General features: G+C 35.2%; 1 long non-coding RNA gene across 2 annotated transcripts in view; it reads right to left on the bottom strand.

Moving 5' to 3' along the window:
* Positions 1–214: 214 nt before the first annotated feature.
* Positions 215–17,834, bottom strand: part of LOC309625914 — a 62,684-nt gene continuing 45,064 nt past the window's right edge. Inside the window, exon 3 of one of the 2 annotated variants that reach the window (XR_014242789.1) lies at positions 215–6,391. This is a non-coding gene — a long non-coding RNA (uncharacterized lncRNA). Of the gene's footprint in view, positions 6,392–14,268; positions 16,702–17,834 lie in introns of those variants that run through there. The other variant, XR_014242790.1, reaches the window with a different exon arrangement.

The following is a 17,834-nucleotide window of genomic DNA, read 5'->3' as shown; positions in this document are numbered from 1 at the left end:
AAATCTTTGACTTAGTAAGGGTACAAAATCAGGGGACTTACTTAGGGCACCTTAATTTCCTATTTGTAATTTGATATGGGAAAAGTTATTAAATCTGGGAACAGCCTTTCGGCTCAAAATTGAAATCTAGGGGATGTTTTCATTTCAAGTACTCAATTGCCATCTACAAATTCACACTTGGCTTTCTAACTGAATACAGTGGAATTGGACTTGATTTTGATTCATTGTAATTTGCATACTTGAAATATACATGATTACATGATTCTGTTTTAAGTGTGCGATAGCACAGACCTACCTCATATCTATAATATCTTTAAATACAGTTTAATATATATTTTTTCTAACCGATTTTCAAGTGAACTGGGATAATCCTCTAGATCCAATAGCTTGTAGGTCTTTTCAGTATTCAAGTGTTATGCTTCTATATTTTGGGGTCCATTTCATCAGTCATACTTCTTATGAAGTTTTTGCGTCCTTCATTTATTTTCCCTTGTTAGAGATAGGAATAAAAGCATTTAATCAGCTTTAGAAGATATTATACTAGTTCTGACCCCAGCTATGCTGAGGGTAATCAACTATAGATTTTCATCTTGGGTTTTGTCTGGAAATGTTGAAGGAAGAGAATAGAAAGAAATAAGCTGAGTCAACACTTGGAGCTAAGGAATAGATTTACCCAGGAATCTCCGTTTTTATTTTTTATTATCATTTTTAATGGGAACATCTATCAGGTTGGAGGAAAAGAAACATGCTCAACTTCTGTTACATTATGGGCTTTAAATTTTACTGTTTGTTGCTAGCTTTTTGTTTCATATTTAGGAATCAGTAACATTTCTGATAGTGGTATAAAGTTTGCTTCAGTGCCTCTTAGTTAAAACTGTTTTGTCACAGACGTTTCCAATAGTACTGTGAGCTTCTTTTCTCACAGGAGCTGCCCCCTCACCATCTCGCTCTCTCTCACACACAAGCAATGTTTCTTTTTCTTTTATTAACCTGATAATTATGTAATTTTATTTGTATTTCTTTGATTACTAGTGTGGTTGGGCACTTTTAATATTTTATTGGATATTTGTATTATTTTCTTTTATTCCTTGTTCATGTTATGTTGTGCTTGCCCATCTGGCATCCACCACCCACTTTTTCTTTGGATAACTGCCCTCCATCATCACACATGCAGTTTGGATGGGATTGTCACACCTTCAGCTCTGGAGCTGACGTGGTTATCTTTAACCAGTGCCGCTTCCCCCCACTCCCCAAAGTAAATGGTTCAGATAAGGCTACTTAGTTATAAGATGTTTGCTGAGGCTTCCTCAGGAACTGCAGAAGAAGACACTTTCTTGGAGATAATGTGGTGTGGTAATTCTGAACTTGCTGCAGCCAGCTTTTCTAATTTAAAGGAGCCAGCCCGAGGGCAGTACTAAGAAAATGAAAGTGTGTCCAAGTTGGACCCTTGATGCAAACTGGAGCCTCTGGATCAAACTGGACCTGAAGTTAGTTACACTTCTGGACTTTTCACTTATGTGAGCCAATAAATTCCCTTTTGGTTTAAGCCACTTTGAGTTGGATTTTTTTTCTTTTAACCAAATGTATGCTCTGTGAGTGTATATGGTCTTTGTAGGGGCTCTTTGTACATTGAGTTCAGTATGTTGATAACTATCACTTGAAAAACCATTATTCTTAAGTAACTTAGTATTTTAGTGAGGTTACTTTCATATATTTCTTTGTGGATGTATACATATATATAATTTTAAGGACTCCTTATTTTATAGGGTCTCATGTTTTTTGGTTTAATTTCCTCTGTCATCCCAACACTCACTCTTCCCCTTTCCCACCTGAGATAATCATTGTTACAGCCGGGCATGTGTACCCTTGCTGCATTTCTCCATGCCTCTTTAATCATATGCAAGTATGTATATATACATTATTTTACTCTTGTTATTTTACAAGAATGAGATTGTCTGTGTACTCATCTCTGCATGTTGCTGTTCTTACCTAACATTAGGCTGTGAAAATACCTCTAAGCCAACTTGGATCCTCTATTATCTATTTCAATGATTGTACAATATTAATATTCCATGGTATGGATTATCACAGTTTATTTAACCATTCCTCTAGTAATGGGAACTTACATTGTTTCCATTTTGGCCTTTGCAGATGATGCTGCAATCAGTATCCTGGTACACATATCGTTTTGTTTCTATGGGATAGATATTTAAGAGTTGGATCTATGGGCCAAAGAAAATGTATATATTTTCTAGTTTTGATAGATCTTATAAATTGCTTTCCAAAAATCTGTAACAATTTACATTTCTACTAGCAATATGTAAGGGTATTGTTTTCCCCCCTGCATTCCCCATGAGCAGTAGGAGGTGTTCACAAAATTTAATTTTTGCCACTTTGATGTACATTGGTTTGCATTTTCTGCAGAGCATTTTTTCATGTTTGTAGGCTATTTGGAGTTACTCTTTTTTGAAATGATTATTCATATCATTTGTCAGTTTTTCTGTTCAGGTTTTTTTCTGGTTTTATTATGTTATACGAGCTCTATAACCCATATATAGGTAAGTTTTAAGCATTTTTTTCTAACCCAATGTTTATTTTTCAGTTTGTTTATGCTATGTTTTTTCTTACAATTTATTTTTTAATATTTTATACCTTTTGGGTTCCTCGACTCTTAGACTGTACATGCAATCTCCTTAACCTCTTATGAGACTTTTGTTTTACTTTTTTAAGTCCTTAATAACTTAGAATTCACTTTTGCTTACGACACAAAGTAGGGAGCCATCTTATTTTTCATATGGGTAGCCAGTTGTGTCAGTACTACACATTAAATAAACTTTCTTTTCCCCACTGAGCTGAAATACCAATTTTGCCCTAGATAAAATTCCCATAAGTACTGGAATCTACTTTGGCCTTCTATTTTGGGCTCTCTTCACCTTGGAAGGTTATGGATTTCAGTGTAATTGGTTTTCTCTAATCCCGTGTGTTTCATTTATGCTTTAAAAACATTCTTAGAAGGGTTCTGTGGGTTCCATCAGACTGTAGCAGAGGCCTGGCAAAACAAAGGTTTTGATGTTAGTGGCTCTATAATATGTTCAAGGCTGATAAGGAAGTCCTTTCTCACTCTTTTCAATTTGTTTTTTTTTTTAACATATGATTCTTTCACTTTATCCTTTGCCCATTTTTCCTTTTTGTGGTTCCTTTTTTTAATAGAGGTCTTTATAAAATGTGATATGGATACTAGTCTTTTGTCACTAATATATATTGCTGAAGTCTTGTCACAATTAGTGGTTTGTCTTTAGAATTTGTTTGAAATAGTGCATAATTTAAAATTTTAAACTAAGAATTTAATCATTTTAGTCAGTTTGTAAAAACTAGAATTCTAATTGGAATCACCTGATAAATATTTCTATGTTAATTATGAGAAAACTGATAATTTAATGGTAAGACTTGCCATTAGGAAATGAGCTATCTTTCTGTCTATTCAGATTTTATACTGTTTTTATATTTATAGTTTTCTTTACATAGGTCCTGAACCTTCTTTTTCAAAACTATTCCTAAGAACTCGTGTGTGTGTGTGTGTGTGTGTGTGTGTGTGTGTGAATAGAGTTGGTCTTCTCATTTCAGAATCTATGAACATGTTGCTAATAAGGAAAAGCTGTTGACTTTTCTGTGTATCCAGCTGACTAATCAATTTGGTACTTTGGTTTAAAATAAGGTTTCTTGGGACTTCCCTGGTGGCGCAGTGGTTAAGAATCCGCCTGCCAGTGCAGGGGACATCGGTTTGAGCCCTGGTCCGGGAGGATCCCACATGCCATGGAGCAACTAAGCCCGTGAGCCACAACTACTGAGCCTGCGCTCTAGAGCCCACGAGCCACAACTACTGAAGCCCGCATGCCACAACTACTGACGCCCGTGTGCCTAGAGCCCATGCTCCACAACAAGAGAAGCCACTGCAATGAGAGAAGCCTGTGCACCACAAGGAAGAGTAGCTCCCATTCACTGCAACTAGAGAAAGCCCAGGCACAGCAACGAAGACCCAATGTAACCAAAAATTAATTAATTAATTAATTTAAAAAATAAAATAAGGTTTCTTTGTTTTCTAGGTAAAATAGAAAAAAATATAATTTGTAATTTTAATACATATATATTTATTTAGAGGAAATTACAGCCATCTGTTTTGTTTCTAATATCATTTTGAATCTGTTTTTGACAAAGTGTTTGGAGGGAGCCTCCCATTTCACAACTGCTGTTAAGGTCTGCGGCCTTCCAAAGAGGCAACTAGCATGCAGCTCCTCGACCAGCCCTCCCAGCCTCTCCAAGGCCAGGGGTCTTCTTAGAATTCCACAGGCTGAGCTTTCCCTAGGATCCACCGCTTTCTGCTTTTTTCATATGTAGTCATAGTGAGACTTGGCTATTGTTTCTGTTGGTGCTAACTTCATGTTTTGCAAGATTCATAAAATTGAGGATTCTATCTTTTTCTACATGCTGGAATACTTAATTTTAAAAATGGGGGGCTTCCCTGGTGGCACAGTGGTTGAGTCTGCCTGCTGGTGCAGGGGACACGGGTTCGAGCCCTGGTCTGGGAAGATCCCACATGCCGCAGAGCAACTGGGCCCGTGAGCCACAACTACTGAGCCTGCGCGTCTGGAGCCTGTGCTCCACAACAAGAGAGGCCGCGATAGGGAGAGGCCCGCGCACCGCGATGAAGAGTGGCCCCCACTTGCCGCAACTAGAGAGAGCCCTAGCACAGAAACGAAGACCCAACATAACAATCAATCAATCAATCAATCAATAAACCTTTAAAAAAAAATGGGTATTGCCTGTTTGTTGTAGGTTTCCTAGACTTGGTTCTCAGTTTCTTCAAATTGAAAACGGGATAATAATAGTCTCAACACTTCGTAGGGTTGTTTTGGGCATTAAATGAGTTAGGGAGTATAAAGCTTGACAGAGTACACTTCAATAAGCTTAGCTATTACTAGCATATCGTGATCATTGGTCTTCTTAGTTTTTCTATTCTTAAGTCAGTTTTTATAATTCACATAGAGAAAACAGTGGGCTTTTTTTTCTTTTGAGATTTAAATTTTTCTGGAACAAAATTGGGTATACTCATTTGAAAATTACTTTTCTAAGGTTATAGTTTCTCATTCCATACGTGAATTTTCCTTTTTTCTTCTGCAAGCAGTTTGTCTCTTTGGTCTTTTCAACAGGCAAAAACTAGCATAGAAGAGTGAACTGGAAATAAATGATACAGTGATTTCTAAGGAGAGCCAATAAGTGCAAATGAGGCGCGTGTTGAGGATGCTGCCAGGTTCCCTGCATTGTGAAGACCTAGATGTTGACAGCCAACCCCACGTCAGGCTCTAAGGCATCCTGTGTGTCCCAGCCTCTGAAGTCTGCACCTGCCACCGTGTCAGGAAATAGGACAGGCTCCTGGCCACGAGGCAGTTGTCCTTTTGAGATTCATGTACCTTTAGCCATATTTCCTTCACTAGGAATTTTAAGCTACTTAAATATTCCTGTGTGTCACACTCATACCACCTTTTTTAGGTTAAAAACACAAGCAACATCTAAGTTTTCTCTAAAACAACACTAATAACTCTTGCAGTGCTGGATAGAGAGCATAACCAGGTACATTAATAAACATGTCTGTTTACACGTACCTCTTGCACAGTTCACTTTTCATTAATAGAAATATGAATAAATCACTCTTTACAAAATGACTTCAGAGTTATAATACCAGTAGAACTACCAAGCATGAACCTGCTAAGAAAATGTCAAAATTCACTTGCATTCTTTTTAACCTTAAGGTGTTTATCTCACTATGGATGTACAGTCAAGTGTTCAAATTACTTGAATACATATTTTTATATGTGGTCTTATTATCTATTTGATATAAGTTCATTTGTTCCTGCATATATTCAATTTTAGGGTTACTTTTTTCATCCCTTTTAATTTATTTAATCTTGAATAATTAAAACATTTCACATGGCTCAAAAGTCAATACCATATAAAAAGCTAAATCAGACAAGTCACGTTCCCAAACCTATTGACCCCACTGTGATCTTGCCCTCCCCATATGTAGTTGTTATCAATAGGTTCTGGTTTATTCCTCCTATGTTTGTTTTTGCAAAAATTATGCAATAGTCTTTTTTTCCATTTCTTATACAAAAGGTAGCATGCTGTAGACACTCTTGAATCTTACTTTTTTACTTAACAGTGTAACCTGAAAAATCACTCCATGTATCCTCAGTTCATAGCGTTCTTCCTCTTTCTTTTTTTTATGGTTGCAAGTCCTCCATTGTCCTGGGTTGCACAGTTTATTCAACTAGTTGCCTGTGAATGGGCAGTGAATAACCGTATGTGTTGTTTCGTATCTGTGGAGGATAAGTTCCTAAGGCAATTTAAAAAATCTTTATTGAAGTATATTTTACATTAAATAAGTTCACCCATTTTAGGAATGTAATTTGATGGGTTTTAATAAATACATACACTTATGAAACCGCTATCACAAGATCTGGAACCTTCCTAGTACCAGGACATCCAAAAGTTCCCTTGGGTACAATGTTTGGTCCCCTTCTTCCTCCCATCTCCACTATGCCTGACACTGCCTGGGGCTTCCTCTGTGACCCCAGGCAGAATGGCTCTGGCCTCTATTGTATTCTCCACCTGCGAATTCTAGACAGTTTCTCCTCTTTTATCCAATAGAGCCAGCCATCTTTTCTCCATTTTGCATAAATCTAGAATCATATTATAATGTTCTTCACTGCCTTCACTAAGAAGATTTGTTCTTCAATTTCTTTAATATATTTTTAACATGTTTTTGGGAGGACATACAAACAAACTCACGTGCTTGGGTGTACCCTCCTAAGCTGGAGCCATCTTTTTTTTAATTGAAGCATAGTTACTGTACATTATTATATAAGTTACAGTTGTACAACATAGTTATTCACAATTTTTAAAGGTTATACTCCATATATAATTATTATAAAATACTGGCTATATTCCCCACATTGTATAGTATATCCTCATAGCTTATTTTATACCTAATAGTATGTACCTTGTAATCCCCTACCCTGATACTGCCCCCCCCCCCCCGCTTTTCTCTCCCCACTGGTAACCACTAGTCTGCTCTGTATATCTATCTGTGAGTCTGCTGCTTTTTTGTTATATTCACTAGTTGTATTATTTAGATTCCACATATAAATGAACAGCCATTGTTAACGAGCGAGGTCAACAAGAAATTGTTGATGGGGGGAAAATGTAGAACCAAAGGATGGGTGTTCCCAATAGGGTCAAATATTTTGGAATGGATATATCAAGGCAAGTGAGCTAGAAAGACAGGCAATAGTGGAGAGATGCTTGATAATGAGATTCTGGGAGTAGATCACAGTTACAAACATGTATGAGTGCCTGATGTGGGGTGAAGAGGCCAAAGTACTAGACGGGTCATGGATGTTTCTTCAATCAATAGATACACAGTTGAATTAGTTCTAGGTTCTATTCTGTTCCACAAAGGTAGTCCTCTGTCAGATCATAATGATTTGATTTGCAACATATTTATAAATCAAGTTTTCCCCCTCGCAATTTTTTTTTAACATCTTATCTCGGCAATCATTTTATCCAGTTACAAAATAAAGTTCTTTGGAATTCTGACAGGAGCCTCATTATATTTATATATTAACTTACAAGCTGACATTTTAAAAAGTCTTCCAATCCAGAAACATGGCATATCTTTCCATTTACTGAGTTCTTGCTTTATGTCTTTCAATAAAATTTTAGAATCGCCTTCATATACACCCCCTAGCTATATTTGTTAATATATTCCTAGGCATTTTATTGTTACTATAGTGTATCATGGTTTTTTTTCTTATTTCTTTTTCTCTGTAATAAAGAAAAATTAGTTTATATATTTCTTATAAACATCATCTTAATGAGTTTATTAATACTAATCTCTTTAGTGTTTCTTATTATCTAGGTTCATAATAATATGTGTGAGTAAAGATAATTTTATCTGATCCTGATTTTATGGCAATAGTTCCAGTATTTTGCTTTTTAATGTACTATTTGCTTTTTTCTTTATTTCAATAAATAGCCTAATTAGAATATTGGTTTACATTCATACTTTTAATATTTGAATTCAGTCTTATTAAGAATGGCAGCTGAATTTTTTCAATTTTTTTTTTTTTGCCACCTATTGATACAAGCAAATGGTTTCATTGTTTTGTTTAATGTAGGAATCATGTTGAAGATTTCCTGTTGCAAAACCATCCTTACATACTAGGAATATATCTTACTTGTCTGAATTGTATTTTTTAAAAATATTCTACTGGCTTCAACTTGCTCACATGTTTCTAACTCTTGCATCTATAAGCTATCTGAAGACGTCAAGGGAATCTTGTAAATTGATCGGTCCTCAGCACCAAGAAAAGGGCAGCTCATGCATACAATTGTGTTTCCCCCCTCCACCCTGTAGACTTCTGGCGTCTTTTATAGGAGTGAATTCAGTGAGCACAAGCTGTGTGGCCATCCAGGGAGGCCCTAGCTAGAAAAGTGGCCTATAGTAGATGAGTTTACCATAAATTTTCAAATTTATTACCATATATAAATAGACGAATATATAAGGTCTCCTAATTTCTTCTGTAGTTCGGGTTTTACCTTGTTTCTTACCCCCTAACTATGTATTTTCATTTTCTCTCTTGTATGGTCATACTTGTTGGGGTTTAATGTGTTTTATTTGTATTTTCAAAGAACAAGATTTTATTTTATCAATATTTTTAATTCTACTTAAAAATTTTATCCTTTATTTAAAAAAAAACTTTTTATTTTGGCATAATTATAGATTTGCAAGAAGTTGCAAAGATAGCACAGAGAGGTCCCATGCACCCTTCACCCAGTTTCCCCCAGTGGTTACATCCTACATGACTATAATATAATATCAAAACCAGGTGATTGACGTTGGTCCAATAGGTGGGTGTATTTCTACATTTTATCACATATGTAGATTAGTGTAACCTCCACCATATTCATGATACAGAACAGTTCCATCACACAAAGCTCTCTCCTGTTCTATCCTCTTATAGTCATGCCTCCCTTTTCCCCCATCATCCCTAACACCCAGCAACCAGTGTGTTCTCCACTATATAATTTTGTCATTTCGAGAATGCTCCTGGGTGAGCCAAGAAGTTCGTTTGGTTTTCCGTACGATGGCTCTAGTAGTACTTGGCTGTCTTTAACTTCATTCGAAACAATTTTGTTAGATTGCATTGTGACAGCTGTCATATCAGCGTGCATTAAAAAAAAAAAATCAAAATTGGTGAATTTTTGTGTAGCAATTTTAATATTGAAGATGCAAGAAAAAAGCAACATTTTTGGCATATTATGCTTTATTATTTCAAGAAAGGTAAAAACCCAACTGAAACACACAAAAAAAGATTTGTGCAATGTATGAAGAAGGTGGTGTGACTGATCAAACAGGTCAAAAGTGGTTTGCGAAGTTTCGCACTGGAGATTTCTCACTGGAGGATGTTCCATGGTTGGGTAGACCAGTTGAAGTTGGCAGCGATCAAATCGAGATGTTAACTGAGAACGATCAATGTTATACCACACAGGAGATAGCCAACATACTCAAAATATCCAAATCAAGCACTGAAAATCATTTGCACCAGCTTGGTTATGTTAATCACTTTGATGTTTGGGTTCCACATAAATTAAGCGAAAAAAACCTTCTTGATCATATTTCCGCATGGAATTCTCTACTTAAACGTAACGAAAATGTTCCCTTTTTAAAACAAATTATGACAGGTGATGAAAAGTGGTTACTGTACAATAATGTGGAACGGAAGAGATCGTGGGGCAAGTGAAATGAACCACCACCAACCACACCAAAGGCCGGTCTTCATCCAAAGAAGGTGATGCTGTGTATATGGTGGGATTGGAGGGGAGTCCTCTATCATGAGCTCCTTCCGGAAAACCAAACAATTCATTCCAACAAGTACTGCTCCCAATTAGACCAACTGAAAGTGGCACTCGATGGAAAGTGTCCAGAATTAGTCAACAGAAAATGTATAATCTTCCATCAGGATAACATAAGACCACATGTTTCTTTGACGACCAGGCAAAAACTGCTACAGCTTAGCTGAGAAGTTCTGATTCATCTGCTGTATTCACCAGACACTGCACCTTTGGAATTCCATTTATTCTTTACAAAATTCTTTACAAAATTCTCTTAATGGAAAAACTTTTAATTCCCTGGAAGACTGTAAAAGGCACCTGGAAGAGTTCTTCGCTCAAAAAGATAAAAAGTTTTGGGAAGATGGAATTATGAAGTTGCCTGAGAAATGGCAGAATGTAGTGGAACAAAAGGGTGAATACATTGGTCAATAAAGTTCTTGGTGGAAATGAAAAATGTGTCTTTTATTTATTTTTTTTTTTAAATTGAACCATCTTTTTCCCTTTATTTATTTATTTTATTTATTATTTTATGGCTGTGTTGGGTCTTCGTTTCTGTGCCAGGGCTTTCTTTAGTTGCGGCAAGTGGGGGCCACTCTTCATCGCGGTGCGCGGGCCTCTCACTATCGCGGCCTCTCCTGTTGTGGAGCACAGGCTCCAGACGCACAGGCTCAGTAGTTGTGGCTCACGGACCCAGTTGCTCCGTGGCATGTGGGATCTTCCCAGACCAGGGCTCGAACCCGCGTCCCCTGCATTAGCAGGCAGATTCTCAACCACTGCGCCACCAGGGAAGCCCCCCCGTGTCTTTTATTTTTACTTTAAAACTGAAGGAACTTTTTGGCCAACCCAATATATAACTAGAATCATACAGTATGTGACCTTTTAAGATTAGCTTTTTCTCACTCAGCACAATGCCCTTCAGATGCATCCAAGTTGTTGCATGTATCAACAGTTCTTTTATTTTTATTGCTAAGTAGTAATTAATAATATGGCTGTACACGGTTCATTTACTCATTCACCTATTATAGGGCATTTTAATTGTCCAATTCGGGGCTATTACAAGTAAAGCTGCTATGAAAAATTTGTGTGATGCCCAGAAGGGCTGGGCATCATCAAGGATGATGACCCAGAGCCCCAAGGAGTGTAGGGGGCTGGGTCATCATCCTTGATTCTTAATTCTCTGGCTTTCTTTTGATTAATTATAATTTTATAAAGTGTTCTTTAGTTGCACACTTATTTATTGTCAGTCTTTTTTAGTAATAGAAACATTTAAACATTCTCCACTGTATATAGTTTAGCTATGTTCCAGATATTTTGATATCAAGTATTCTTTTATTTGTAATGTATTTTAATTATATGTTTGAGTAGGAAACTATTCAGAGTGTCTTAATTTCATATTGTAAGGACATTGTTTTTTTCTCTTTAGGTTATTTTTTCTTCTTGTAAACTTCTAGTTTACAATTCAGTTACGGTTAGAGAATGTGGAACATAAAATCTCTGTACTTTTGGGGATTCTTTAAGGTTTTCTTGGTGGCCAAGAATTTTATTTTTATTACTGTTTGGTTTTTTCATATTTTATCATTACTTATTTTAGATTTGCAGTCGTATAGCCCAGGGCAACCAAGGGCAAGAGCAGTTTACCTGGCACACTGTTGCAGTGTGTGGGGTTGCTGAGTTCAGAGCCTTTAAATTTCCCAAGTAGAGGAGAGCTGTGATGTGAATGAAAAGGACTAGTACGCAAGTTGCGGAAGATGGCACCAAGAAGAGAGATCATTACAGAAAGAAAAAACAAACGCTATTATTTACCATCTCCTAGGGGCCAGTTCCTGTGCTTGGCTTTCACTCATTAATCATTAAACTTCAAATGCATTCACCACACTGTACTGCATGGAATACACTATGTAAAGACACATGTGTTAACAATATCTCTAAGAGTGGTAGAAAAAAATTATTAAATTGTCACAACAATCCAGTGAGCAGGTGTGACAGTTTTTATTTTATAGAGAAGGAAATAGAAACTCAGAAAAATTAAGTAACTTTTCCAAGGTCACACAGCTAATAAATAATAGAGTTGGAATTTTGATTCATTTTTTAAAATGCTTCATGGATATTAGAAATTTAATACACATCATTTATAGAGAACAAAGTTTTATACAGATATATCTACTAAGTAAAATATGTATCTTTCACATCTTCTATAACATTGTTATTTTGTGTATTTGAGCTGTCAAATTCTGAAAGAGTTAAAGGATATTATCATGATAGATGATTTTATCAAGTTCCTGTAGAGCTACATGTTTTAGCTTTATGTTATTTAGTCCATAAGGAAACAGAATGTACATATTCTTTATGCTTGTATCTTTTATCATTACATAAATGCCCCCTTTGTCTTGTGTAATTCATTTGGACCTTGAATTTTGCTTAATCTAATAATATTGCAACCATGTACTCTTTTGTTTTTATTTCATTAATTTTTTCATGTTTATAAGAGAATATGGGTAATGTATATATGTTATAAAGAATAATATGACAAACACCCATTGAAGTCCTACTGTGTGTGTGTGTATAAAATTTATTTTTGGAGATTTCTTCAATTTCTATACTTGGAGATAAAATCAAAAATAGACTTTTTCCTTTAGATTTTCTCTTCCAACTTTGGAAAAATTTGAAGAATGTGCACAATACAGGAATTCAGATTTGTTTTAAAACTATGTTAATGTCTAAGCGCAAGCTCAAAAGAGTACAGCGCTGGAGTGGGGTCAAAAGTAGGTGAACAAAGTTAGAAAAGCCTTACTTTTTACACAAATTTGATGAAGAAGAGTTCCTTATTGAAGCATTCAAAGAGGATATGGAAATACCAAAATTCACTTAGTTTCTAAGTGATTAAGATGCAACTATTGGAAATCCCATTTCAAGCTCCAGTGATAAATATCATTTGTATAAATTACATGTTAGATTCGTCAATTAACTAGATGGGAGGAATCCTTTCACAATGTATATTTATATCAAATCATCATGATATACATTTTAAATGTCTTACAATATGTAACATATTTCCAGTAAAACTGGATAAAAAGAGCTTTTCTTTTTTTCAAGAATGAGTCTTATAAAGGATAAGTATTAGGTTAGTATTTGAAAACAGAGACTGAAGTAAATTCAGTAGTTTCTAAAACTTTATCCTCTTTGAATTTAAATTTAAAAGAAAACCAATCTTATTTTGTGGATGGATGGAGAAATTTCTATCCACATGGCATCAAATGTTTTGAAAAACTTAGAAATGCAACCAAGGTACAAGTGCTAGTGGAAAAATTGATGGTTGTCATTGTGTAAACCAGTGTTAATTTTCTAATTCACACAGAAGTATTTCAAATTGCCTACAACCTAGAACAAGACAGACAAGTTCCCTACTTTCCTGGAATTTATATTCTATTATAGTAGAACAAGACAGACAATTTAAAAATTAGATTTTGAGGTCATTTTTTCCCTTGATCAAAATGCACACTATAGCATATTATCCTCCCCTGCAGAAAAAGGCATGTTGCTTTGCTCTGCTACTAAGATATGAAAGTTCCTTGGAAGTGAATTTATTATTGTACTTTAGGTCTTGAGCTTGCCCATTTCTATTGCTAGGATCGCATGGCTTGAGATAAGACCTGAAATTGGTAAGGCAACAATACAAAAGATAAGAAGGAAAGATTTTTGATTTTTCGATCAGGATGTTGCAGGGAAGGTGGACATGGGGCAAGAAGACAACCTTCAATTGTGCTGCTCTCTAAACTTTGAAATTTCACTGTTAGATTTGTAAACTGTGTGTTCAGGGCAGAATTGTAACCTGTCACATCAGACTGTTTCTCTCCACAGTCACGTGTGGGGCAAAGAGTTTGACATCTAAATCCAAGTAAAAACGTAAAGTGAAATTCTATATTTTATTGCTTTCATATGACTGTGCTATATAATACCAGGGTCATCAAAAATTAAATTAATTATTTTTAAAGGAAAATTATGTATCAAGAAGAGTGGGCATTTTCTATAGAAAATGTTTGTGCCTTTTTTTTTTTTTAATAGTCCAATAAAAGAGAAGAAGGCAGGATGTAAATGTGTGATTGCAGAATCAAGGCTTCTAAATGAGATCTTTCTGCTCTCCATGAGGGGGCAGCAGCTCTTCAGTTATCTGAGAATTTCTGCAGTGAAGGTCACCGTCAAAGCCTTGACACTGTCCAATTTTTTGAGAATTTTTACAGCCTGTGGGGTTTGTTTTTTTTTTTTGGTTGCTGTTGTTTGTTTTTTGTTTTTGTTTTTTTGCCATCTTCCTCCTTTCTCTCTCTTTCTGTCTGTCACTGTCTCTTGTTTCTTTTCTTTTTTGGCAAAGTTCAGCCACAGATCACCTTTTTTTTATTAGATCTGAGCCTTTCTGTTCTGAAATGGCCTATTTATACTGAAGTCAACAGACAGACTTCACAACAGTGCTCAGGACCAAATTACAGCTCAGCACCCACAAGGGTTGATTTCGCCGGAGGCGGAGAAAATGGAAGCATAGTTGGTCTCGCAGTTTGGAAGAGGACTGCTTCCTTCTGTGGTATGCCTTCATCATTTTAAAGAGAAGTTTGGAGAATTGAATAGAGGCATTATAGATAAAATGAGGATGCCACAAATAGTTTGTGAAGCTGAGTTAATTTAAGGCTTTAAAATTATTTACTTTTATGTTTTTGATTTAAAATCAGTTTAGAGCTTAAAGATGAGATTATATTAGGCTTCTTTTTGTGAGGAGAGAGAACTGTTTTCTGGAAACACTCAGTTAAAATAAAGGATTTAAAATTGCACTTCATTTTCCACCAAACTTTTAAAACTAAATTGTTCGATGATTTTGACTCCAGTATATTGAATACATTTAATTCTCATAGGCTATTTTTCTCCAAATGTTTCAAATTATAAGACAATTCTGTCATTGTATTCTTCATCAGAGTCTGGCACTACCTCTCTTTCTCTGCTTACTTTGCTTAAATGGCACTGTTTCTGGACTGAGTAATAGCAGACATGCTTGATATAAATATATGTTTATAATGTTAGTCATTTTTAGAAGGTTCAGAAGTCTTCAGCTAATGTTCTTGATCACACTTGCTACTTTTAAGATGTTCGTTTTATTGATAATATGTCTACATTTTTATTGGTAATGTTTCTATTTAATTTTTGCTTCTGTATTAATTCTTCCCTCTACTTAAAGAAATCGACTTTTTTTTTTTTATAGCAGTTTTAGGTTCACAGCAAAACTGAGCAAAAAGCAGAGTTCCCATATAACCCTGCCCTACATATGCACGGCTCCCCCCAGCTACCAGCATCCCACACTAGCTATTTTTCCAGCTATTTTTTGTTATTAATTTGTAGTTTAATTCCAATGTCATCTGAAAGCGTGTATGATTTCTATTCTTTCAAATATGTTATGGTGTGTTTTATAGCCTAGAAAGTGTTCCATCTTAGTGGAAGTTCCATGTGAGCTTGAGAAGAACGTGTGTTCTGCTGTTGTTGGATAAATTTGTCTATAGATGCCAGTTACACTGAGTTGATGGATGGTGCTGTTGAGTTCAACTATGCCTTATTGATTTTCTGCCTACTGGATCTGTCTATTTATGACACAGGGATGTTGAAATCTCTCACTATAATAGTGGATTCATCTATTTCTCCTTGCAGATCAGTTTTTGCCTTATGCATTCTGATGCTGTGTTGTTAGATGTGAACACATTAAGGATTATTATATCATCTTAGAGAATGGATCCCTTTATCTAATGACCCCATTTATCCTTGAGAAACTCCTTGCTGTGCAGTTTGCTCTGTCTGAAATTAATATAGCTACTCCTGCTTTCTCTTGATTAGTGTTAGCGTGGTATATCTCTCTCCATCCCTTTACTTTTAATCTATATGTGTCTTTGTATTTAAAGAGGGTTATTTGTTGTCAACATATAGTTTGGTCTTGTTTTTGATCCACTGGTAATCTGTGTAATCTAAATGTCAATTGGTACATTTAGACCATTGACATTCAAAGTGATTATTGATATAGTTTGATTAATATCTACCATATTTGTTACTGTTTTCTGTTTGTTGCCCTCGTTCTTTGTTCTTATTTTTGTCTCCCACTCTTTAACTGCCTTTTGTGTTAATCAAGCATTTTATACGATTCCATTTTCTCTCCTTTCTTAGCATAGCAATTATACTTCTTTTTAAACTTTTTCTAGTGGTTGCAATATGCATTTACAACTAATCCAAGTCCACTTTTGAATACCCTTATACTGCTTCATGGGTAATACAAGTGCCTTATAAAACCAAAATATTCCTAATTCTTTCCTCTCATCCCTTTTATCACTGCTGTGATTCACTTCACTTATACATAAGCATACATAAACACAAAAATACATTGTTGCTATTATTATTTTGAACAAACTGTTATCTGTTAGAACAAATAAGAGTAAGAAAAATAAAAGCTTTTATTTAACCTTCACTTACTCATTCTCCAATGCTCTTCCTTTACGAAAATCTGAGTTTTTGACCTATATCATTTTCCTTCTCTCTAAAGAACTTCTTTTAACATTTCTTGCAGGTCTACTGTCAATAAATTCCCTCAATTTTTGTTTGTCTGAGAAAGTCTTTCTCCCTCACTTTTGAAGGATAATTTTGCAGGATACAGAATTCTGGGTTGTTGGCTTCTTTTTTCTCTCAGCATTCTAAATATTTCACTCCACTCTCTTCTTGCTTGCATGGTTTCTGCAGAAAAATTTGATATAATTCATATCTTTGTTCCTTTATAGGTAAGATTTTTTCCTGAAGGTTTCTTTCACTATTTTTTCTTTATCTTTGATTTTCTGCCTTTTGAAAATGATATGCCTAAGTGTAGGGTTTTGGGTTTTTGTTTGTTTGCTTTGTTTTTGTTTTTGCATTTATTCTGCTTGGTGTTCCCAGCTCCCTGGTCTGTTGTTCGGTGTCTGACTTTAATTTGGGAAAAATTCTCAGTCACTACTGTTTCAAATATTTTTTGTGTACTTTTTCTATCTCTCTTCTTCTTCTAATATTTGTTATGTGTATGTTATACCTTTTGTATTTGTTCCACAGTGTTTGGATGTTCTGTTCCATTTTTTTTTCATTCTTTTTTTCTCTTTGCTTTTGGAAGTTTCTATTGACATATCCTCAAGCTCAGTGATTCTTCTCTCAGATATACCCAGTCTACTAATTAACACATCAAAGACATTATTCACTTCTGTTAGTGTTTTTGATCTCTACCTTTTTTGTTGTTTTAATTTTTATTTGATTAATTATAAAGGAAATTGAGCATCTTTTTTTCTAATTTTTTTCATTGTGGCAATATACACATAAAATTTACCATCTTAATCATTGTAAAGTGTACAGCTCAGTGATATTATATATATATTCATAATGTTGTGCAACTATCACCACTGTCCATCTCCATAACTCTTTTCATCTTGTAAAACTGAAATCCTACACCCAGTAAACAGTAACTCCCCATTTATTTCCCCCCAGTTCCTGGCAACCATCATTTCAACTTCTGTCTCTATGATTTTGCCTATCTTAAGTATTTCATGTAAGTGGAATCATACCATATTTGTCTTTTTGTGACTAGATATTTCACTTAGCATAATGTCCTTGAGGTTCATCCATACTGAAGAATATTGCAGAATTTCCTTCCTTTATAAGGCTGAATAATATTCCATTGTATGGTTATACCACATTATACTTATTCATTCACTGATGGACGCTTGTGTTGCTTCCAAGTTTTAGTTGTTGTGAATAATGCTGCTATTGACATGGCTGTACAAATATCTCTTCAAGACCATGCTTTCAACTATTTTGGGTATATGCCAAGAACTGAAATTGCTGAAAAT

The sequence above is a fragment of the Balaenoptera borealis genome, assembly GCF_965194805.1.
Source record: "Balaenoptera borealis genome assembly, chromosome: 3".
Lineage (NCBI taxonomy): Eukaryota > Metazoa > Chordata > Mammalia > Artiodactyla > Balaenopteridae > Balaenoptera > Balaenoptera borealis.
The sequence above is the reverse complement of the archived record's forward strand: the minus strand, read 5'-3'. Positions and strand labels throughout refer to the sequence as shown.